The 7,050-nt window shown below is 38.3% G+C and overlaps 3 non-coding genes across 3 annotated transcripts; all 3 read left to right on the top strand.

Moving 5' to 3' along the window:
• Positions 1-1,695: 1,695 nt before the first annotated feature.
• Trnas-aga lies at positions 1,696-1,777 on the top strand. The gene has a single exon. It is a non-coding gene; the product is annotated as a tRNA-Ser (tRNA).
• A 360-nt stretch (positions 1,778-2,137) lies between these two features.
• Positions 2,138-2,209, top strand: Trnad-guc. Its single transcript has one exon. It is a non-coding gene; the product is annotated as a tRNA-Asp (tRNA).
• Positions 2,210-3,787: 1,578 nt separating this feature from the next.
• Positions 3,788-3,869, top strand: Trnas-aga. Its single transcript has one exon. It is a non-coding gene; the product is annotated as a tRNA-Ser (tRNA).
• The last annotated feature ends 3,181 nt before the right edge of the window (positions 3,870-7,050 follow it).

The following is a 7,050-nucleotide window of genomic DNA, read 5'->3' as shown; positions in this document are numbered from 1 at the left end:
CTCACTTTCTGTGCTTGTCACCAATATTTGCATCCTGGAACTAAGATCAAGTGCTCACCTTATTGACTGACAAAGCCCTAGAATTGGAAATTCTGGTGCCTGAATATCACAGGTAAAGGAAAAAGACCGTTAGATAGTCTCAGTAGATACAAGAAGACATGCCATGAATGGAACAGGAAAGAAAGCTGTGAGGAAACACACTGTAATAAGATACTAAGTAAAAGGGGATAAAAGCAAATTGAAAACGTATAACAATTAAAATCATACTGGAGGAGAATTGAATTGATGCCGTGGGGAAGTTAATTATTCAGTCTAGGATAGACCTTTAATACTTCACCATGATTTTTTTGTTGTTGTTGTTAATAGGAGCTAGGAGCAGAGTCCCAGTGGCTCATGCCTGTAATCATAACTATTCAGGAACCTCAGATCCGGGGATTAGAATTAGAAGACAGCTCCACGCAGCAAAGTCTAAGACTCTTTATCTTCAGGATTGTTACAAAATACATATGTGTGTATGGATTTGAACTTAGGGCCTTGTTCTACAAGTAGACAAAAACACAGCTATAAATTAAAACACTTCATAAGGAGATAGATAGAACTAGACGTACCTTGTCAAAGAATGTTTAAAACAATTTAATAACTAGGAAGCTTTCTACCTCGGTTTACTGGTGCTGGGATTACATATGTAACCCACCGTGCCCAACAATATTGACAACAACATTCAATAGCATAGTTTATATTCATACGAACATCTGGCAAACCCTATCAAAACTACTTGGTGTCTTCAGAGCATGTTTCTTAATAAAACCACTGAATTTTTTTTATAATCTGCTTTTGAATCTTTTTAAGAAAAAAAATATATCCCTCCTTCCTTCCCTGTTTCTTTCCTCCTCTTTTTTCTTCTCAGCTTCTTCCTTTTCCCTCTTCCTCATTTTTCTATTTAGACTGTGTGGTTTGTCTATTTGTGGTAATTTCCCTCTGTTTTTATATTAGTATATAGTTCCAGGAAGTCCACAAAAGGCCAATTGCAGTAATCTATGCTCCTAAAAGTCTCAGGAAAATTTCATGGCCAAGAGTTTTTAGCCTACACCACTAGAATGCCAGAAAACGTATAGAAAATATGGTAAATTTTGTCTTTACCCAGGCTAGAGTAGTAAAAGTGCACCATGAAATGCAAAGCATGTGCAGAAGCAAAGGGTTTAACTCTTCCCTGAGGAATGATGATAGCAGAGAGATGATTCTGGACAGGAACTTAAGAACAGAAACTTTTCTCTATCATTTTCCGATCCGATACAAATTAAGCACATCCCCTCCTGAAAATCCTAAGTATTCATCGAGGAAAAGATGTATGTGTGAGACTTAGAACTAGGATGGAGGTCTGGTTCCACTTCTTTGTGAGGTGTCTGGTGAGGGAAATAGAGGCCTCTAGTTGTCAGGAACAGTGTTACTAGAGGACGAAGACTCCTCTTACAATGCTGTCCAGGGTGTGGCTAATAGAAAGGCTGGCTTTCTTTATTACGGTCGCACGTCATCATAGGGCTTCTATTGAAATTGCAGAGGACAGCTCCAGGCCCTCAAAACCATCTTTATCTGTTTTTCCCTTCCGTTTTGCCATAGACCACCTAATGGCATTTCCCTTTGATGATTTAGATGGCATTTCCCTTTGATGATTTGAACAACACAAATAGTCCTTATGTAGTCGTGGCCGAGTGGTTAAGGCGATGGACTAGAAATCCATTGGGGTTTCCCCGCGCAGGTTCGAATCCTGCCGACTACGGAGCGTTTTATTCTGAATGCAACTTTCGTTTCACCGGAAAAACAGGATTTAGATGTGATGTAAAGGGAACTCTCGCTGGAGTGAGATGCAGAGAAACGATAATGGGTTCACCACGAGCGTTTTGGTTTTGTCTTTTTTTTTTTTAGCGGAACTCAAGTCAGCAGTCGGTGTTTGCAGCTTCATTATGGGGAGGGGCGCTTTCCCCTCCCCGATTCTCACAGGGAGGGAGTAACGGGAGCCGATGGACTCGGACTAGATGGGAACAAATTAGATTTGTGTATTGACTCATCTTGCATAGAGCAAACGAGCAGGGATAGCAGTAACTTCATGGAGAGTTTCTAAGATCACTTTCCTGCCTACTCCTCGTTAGTATAGTGGTGAGTATCCCCGCCTGTCACGCGGGAGACCGGGGTTCGATTCCCCGACGGGGAGAAGCTGATACCTTTTTAAGTACCTTAACTTAAACAATGTTCATCTCCAAAGAAATACTGAATTCAAAAAAATACAGCAAGCTCTAAAAACTAAGCGATTTGGTTGCACAAAGGGAAAAATAGCTAACCCTAACCAGGTCCATACTACAGATTTTGCTAAGACACCTGACATAAGTTTCCCTAGATAATGATGTGCTAAGGTGAGGCCAGCTTATACTTTTATGTTTTTGGTGATAATGTGTAGTCTGACTCAGGAATCATCAAACAAATACAAATTAGAAAACATTCTACAAAATAACCAACTTGCAATAATCAAAACTACAAATATTACAAATACAAAGAAAGACCATATTCCATGTTAAAAACTAAAGGTGAGTTTTAAAGGTAAGCATTCAATACGTGCTATGGAACTTTTCCCTTTGTATTCAGGTCATTATTGAGACAGTTGATGTAAGATATATGAAACACTTTATCAAATGGGTTTATTTTTTAATGGATACACTCATTATACAATAAAAGGACATACTGATATAAAAAGCAACAGGAAATTTCAGCTGTTCTGTGCCATTTACAGAAATTAAACCCATCATTTAATTTAATGTCATTCATATGCTCCTCTCGGTCTAGATGCATTCACTTGAAAATTCTTCCAACAAATAATATCAATCTTTCACAAGCCGTTTTAACTAGGAAGAAAAAAAAACATTGTTTAACTCATGATTACATGATAACTTTGATACCAAGGGAATATTACAGGTCAATATTTCTCATAAACATAAATTTGAAACTCTTTAATCAACATGCTATCAAATCTAACATATATAATTACACCTATAACTATATAAATATGTGGTTTTATAACATGTATAGTGCATATATGCAAAATGTTATATATGTATATATATATTGCAGATACCAAATTCTGCCTAATGCTCTTGCCGGATTACACTCCCATTAAAGCAACCAAGGGCTAATCAGAGTTGATCTTATGTCTGGTAAAAACAATATTCCATCTCTCTCCCTTCTAATTTCTCTCTTCACCCTTCCCTGACTCCTCTGACACAATGGACTTCTCTCAAAGTCTCTTCTCTTCCCATCTTTTTCTCCTCCTCTTTCTCCTTCTTAAACGCACGCACGCACGCTTAGATTAGGATTCTCTAACCGGGTTAGAGGAGAAAATCAGTTTCAGGGTGGGGAAAATATTGAACTTGAGATCGAAATGTAAAGAGAAAAGGAAAACCCTGAGCTAGCTAAATTTAGAAGCAAAGAACCAAAATCCAACTAGAGTACGAGCCCAGTGCTTCGCAGTATCACACCAGAAGGCTTTCCTGACGCAAGGACCGGCCCTCGCACACAGTCCTTTCCGGAGGAGGCCGGGGCTGGAGGAGCCGGTCTGCAGCGGGGTGGGCTGGCGTCTTTGCAGAACTCTCAGTGATGCGGGATGTGAAGGACGAGGGAAAGGACAACTTTTCCCCCCTGATTTTAAACGTTTCGTACAAGGATGGAAACATTTGCACACTTCACCTATCACGTGAGATTTCCGTCGACCTGTATATATCATAAACACTGCCCCATGCCAGTAGTCGTGGCCGAGTGGTTAAGGCGATGGACTAGAAATCCATTGGGGTCTCCCCGCGCAGGTTCGAATCCTGCCGACTACGGGTGCGCTTGTTCTTTGTTTCCTTACGCTCTTGACAATCTGAAGCTAATCTGGGCAAGGAATTAAGGGGTGATGATGGTGTTTTGACCTCCTTTGCTGTCGTTGAAATCCTTGCCTTGGATTTTCTTGTGATGCACTTTTTGAGAACACATAAATGTCAGAAAATAAAAACAACAAAATGCCATGTCTAAACATTGCTGTGGTAGCAGGGGTTGGACTTGAAAGATATCCTGCAGCCAGTGTAGAACTGCCAAGGAAATCACAGCTGTCTAACCAGATCAGCCAAGATCCAGGGTAAAGCTAAAGTGAGAAGATTCTCCAGGCACTTTTTTTTTTCTTAAAGTACTGTGTAGTGTTGTTGTTTACTCTGCACAGAATTGAGTCCTTGTATTCTAGGCAACAGGAAAATGACAGTAGTATTCTAAAAGAAAGTAAGTGGCAGGGGGAAAAATCACATAGAAAAAAAACCTCACTGAAATAGAAGTGCAAATACAGTTGAACATTAGATGTAGCAGAGATGATGAGTATGAACTTAATATGTGTAGGGCCCTCATTTTGACCCCCAACATTGCCAAAAAAGAAAAAAGAAGACATTAAAACATAAAGCAACTTAAGAATGGATCAAGAAAATGCAGTATATATACACAATGGAATTCTATGTTTCCATCAGAAAGAATGCATTGCCCCATTCATAAGGAAATGGAAAGATTTGGAAAAAATCATATTAAGTGAAGTAAGTGAGACTCAAAGAAATATAAACTCCATGGTTTCCCTCATTTGTAATAATTAATATATGTCTAGGATAGTCCTAGCAGATCACAGTGACTCAATAACTATCTACATATGACCATATAAAATGATGCTATTCGAAAAGAACTCCAAGATATGGAAATAAGTTTTTTTTTCATTTTTGGTTTGGTTTTGGGTGTGGGTTTTTTTTTAATGTACTGTGTGAACTTCTTTTTTCCTTCATGTCCCTACACACACACACACACACACACACACACACACCATTGATTTATCCCCTGTTGTCACTGTTTTTGATTTTGGTACCCTGTGATTTGTATATGTTTATATGATTTGGGGAAGGGAAGGAGAATAACAAAATGGTGAGACAATGGACAAAGGGTGAACCAATGCAACAGTGATACAAGACACTATGTTGGAAATGAACTTTATAGCTTGGGGGAAGAGGAGTTGGGGAGAGGAAAGTGGGATAAAAAGAGGGAGGGGTAACAATGTTTGACAAGAAATGTACTCATTACCTTACATATGTAACTGTAACCATTCTGCACATCACCCTTACAATAAAATATTTAAAAGTAGGAAAAATTTAAAACATAGGGGCTGGGAAGGTGGCTCAGTGGTAGAGCGCTTGCCTTGAATGCCTGAGGCCCTGGGTTTGATTCCTCAGCACCACATAAGCAAAAAGAAAAAAGCCGGAAGTAGCGCTGTGGCTCAAGTGGTAGAACGCTAGTCTTGAGCTGAAGAGCTGAGGGACAGTGCCCAGACCCAGAGTCCAGGCCCCACAACTGGACCCAAAAAAAAAAATTAAAACATAAAACAATTTAAAGACTACGAAAATACTGGAGATTGCAAAACTGAAGGACATAGACACTGCATATAACAAGACTTATTGCAAACTTATAAGAACGAAAGCATCCTAGTAGTATATATAAACACTAAAACATTATCTTTTTTATTATTGTAATTTGAAGGGTATTTATTGCTGTTGTTGTTTCTTTCAGTTGCTATCTGAACTTCTATCTTCACTCCTAGAATAACAATTTGGCCAGGCTGAACTACATTTCTCAGAATTTCTTTTTGTATATATTCTAGTTAGGATGGTTCCCCCAAGAAATATTCTTGAGGGAGTTTTGTAAGAAAAGGCCAAGTAGAACTATTTTGTAGCTTTTGCTAAATTGCTTGCTGACTTAAGTTTTCAATCATGAGGCAGCAGTTACACTTAACACCTGCTCCTCTTTGCCCTGGATCCTCCTTCAATTTTCAGAATCCCTCAGTTTTACCTTTAGCACCAAGAAAAGAGCTCTGGCTTTTACAAGATAGTCACACCTTGAAGGCCAGAGGCAACAAGACCTGATGCAGATTTCATTTCATCTTTACAGGACTCCATGCTTATGGAGTCCAGATTGTTCTCCTGTTCCTCTTCCCTCTTTTCAACCTTCTTGTGCACTTCAAGTTCTTCATTGTTGCGATTGCTTAACCAGCTCTTACACTCCTCACTCTGAACATACAAACATGTGTCTTGTATATATACCCATGTATTTCCGAGTGGTCCTGGTTTTCTTATTGAGTCCTGGCCCATGCTTCTCAAATTATTCAACCAAAATGATCAAAAGCATGAACTAGTATTTTTCATCAAGGGAGAAATCCAAGTAGTCAGTCTAATGAGCATAGTGTGTTAAAAGTGTTGACAGTCACAGACACAATGTTGAGCAAGAGTAAAAGTAATTGTAATCATGTGTATAGTCAAGAAAATGGTCCTGGGGGTAAAATCAGGAAACAACACAAAAGAAGGAAGTGATGTTTCACTGATATTCATATTGGTAGGCTTAAAATGATCAGTGCCAGAAAATTAAAAAAGGACTTCTATATTTCCATGTGGTGGAAGAATAGTGATCAAACTTACTCTCCTCCACTTAAACAACTAGAACACTGAAAAAAGCTTGTAATATAATGTGCTTTAGACACTAGACAACAAGGCACTGAACAATTTTGATTCCTGAGAGAAAGAAAGCAAATGAGAAACAAATGCCACAGCTTATTACCTAGAATCAGATCACTTCATAATAATAAGACTATCAGGACATCAGGAAGAAACATAGCAATCCTACATGTGTATGCGTCTAATAAAAGCATTTAAAAATGCATGCAGCACTTCAAAAAGTCTAAAAGGATTAAAATCATAAATGTTCTCTAAGCACAGAGAATTAAATCAGAAGTCAACAACAGAAAGCAAACAAAATAAACTATAGCTAAATAGCATTGCAAGGAAATTTTAAATTATCTTGAACTAAATGAAATAGATTACAGAGACCAAAATGAGTGAGATGCAGCTGAATCTTTGTATAGAGGACAAGAATATAGAAAAAGCGTTTATATTATAAAAGAAAAAAAAACTTGTGAATTCAATTATCTGTACTTTCATCTCAGACTATCAA

This window comes from Dipodomys ordii, unplaced genomic scaffold (genome assembly GCF_000151885.1).
Source record: "Dipodomys ordii isolate 6190 unplaced genomic scaffold, Dord_2.0 Scaffold138, whole genome shotgun sequence".
Classification (NCBI taxonomy): domain Eukaryota; kingdom Metazoa; phylum Chordata; class Mammalia; order Rodentia; family Heteromyidae; genus Dipodomys; species Dipodomys ordii.
Note: the sequence above shows the minus strand (reverse complement) of the source record. Positions and strands in the feature narration are given on the sequence as shown.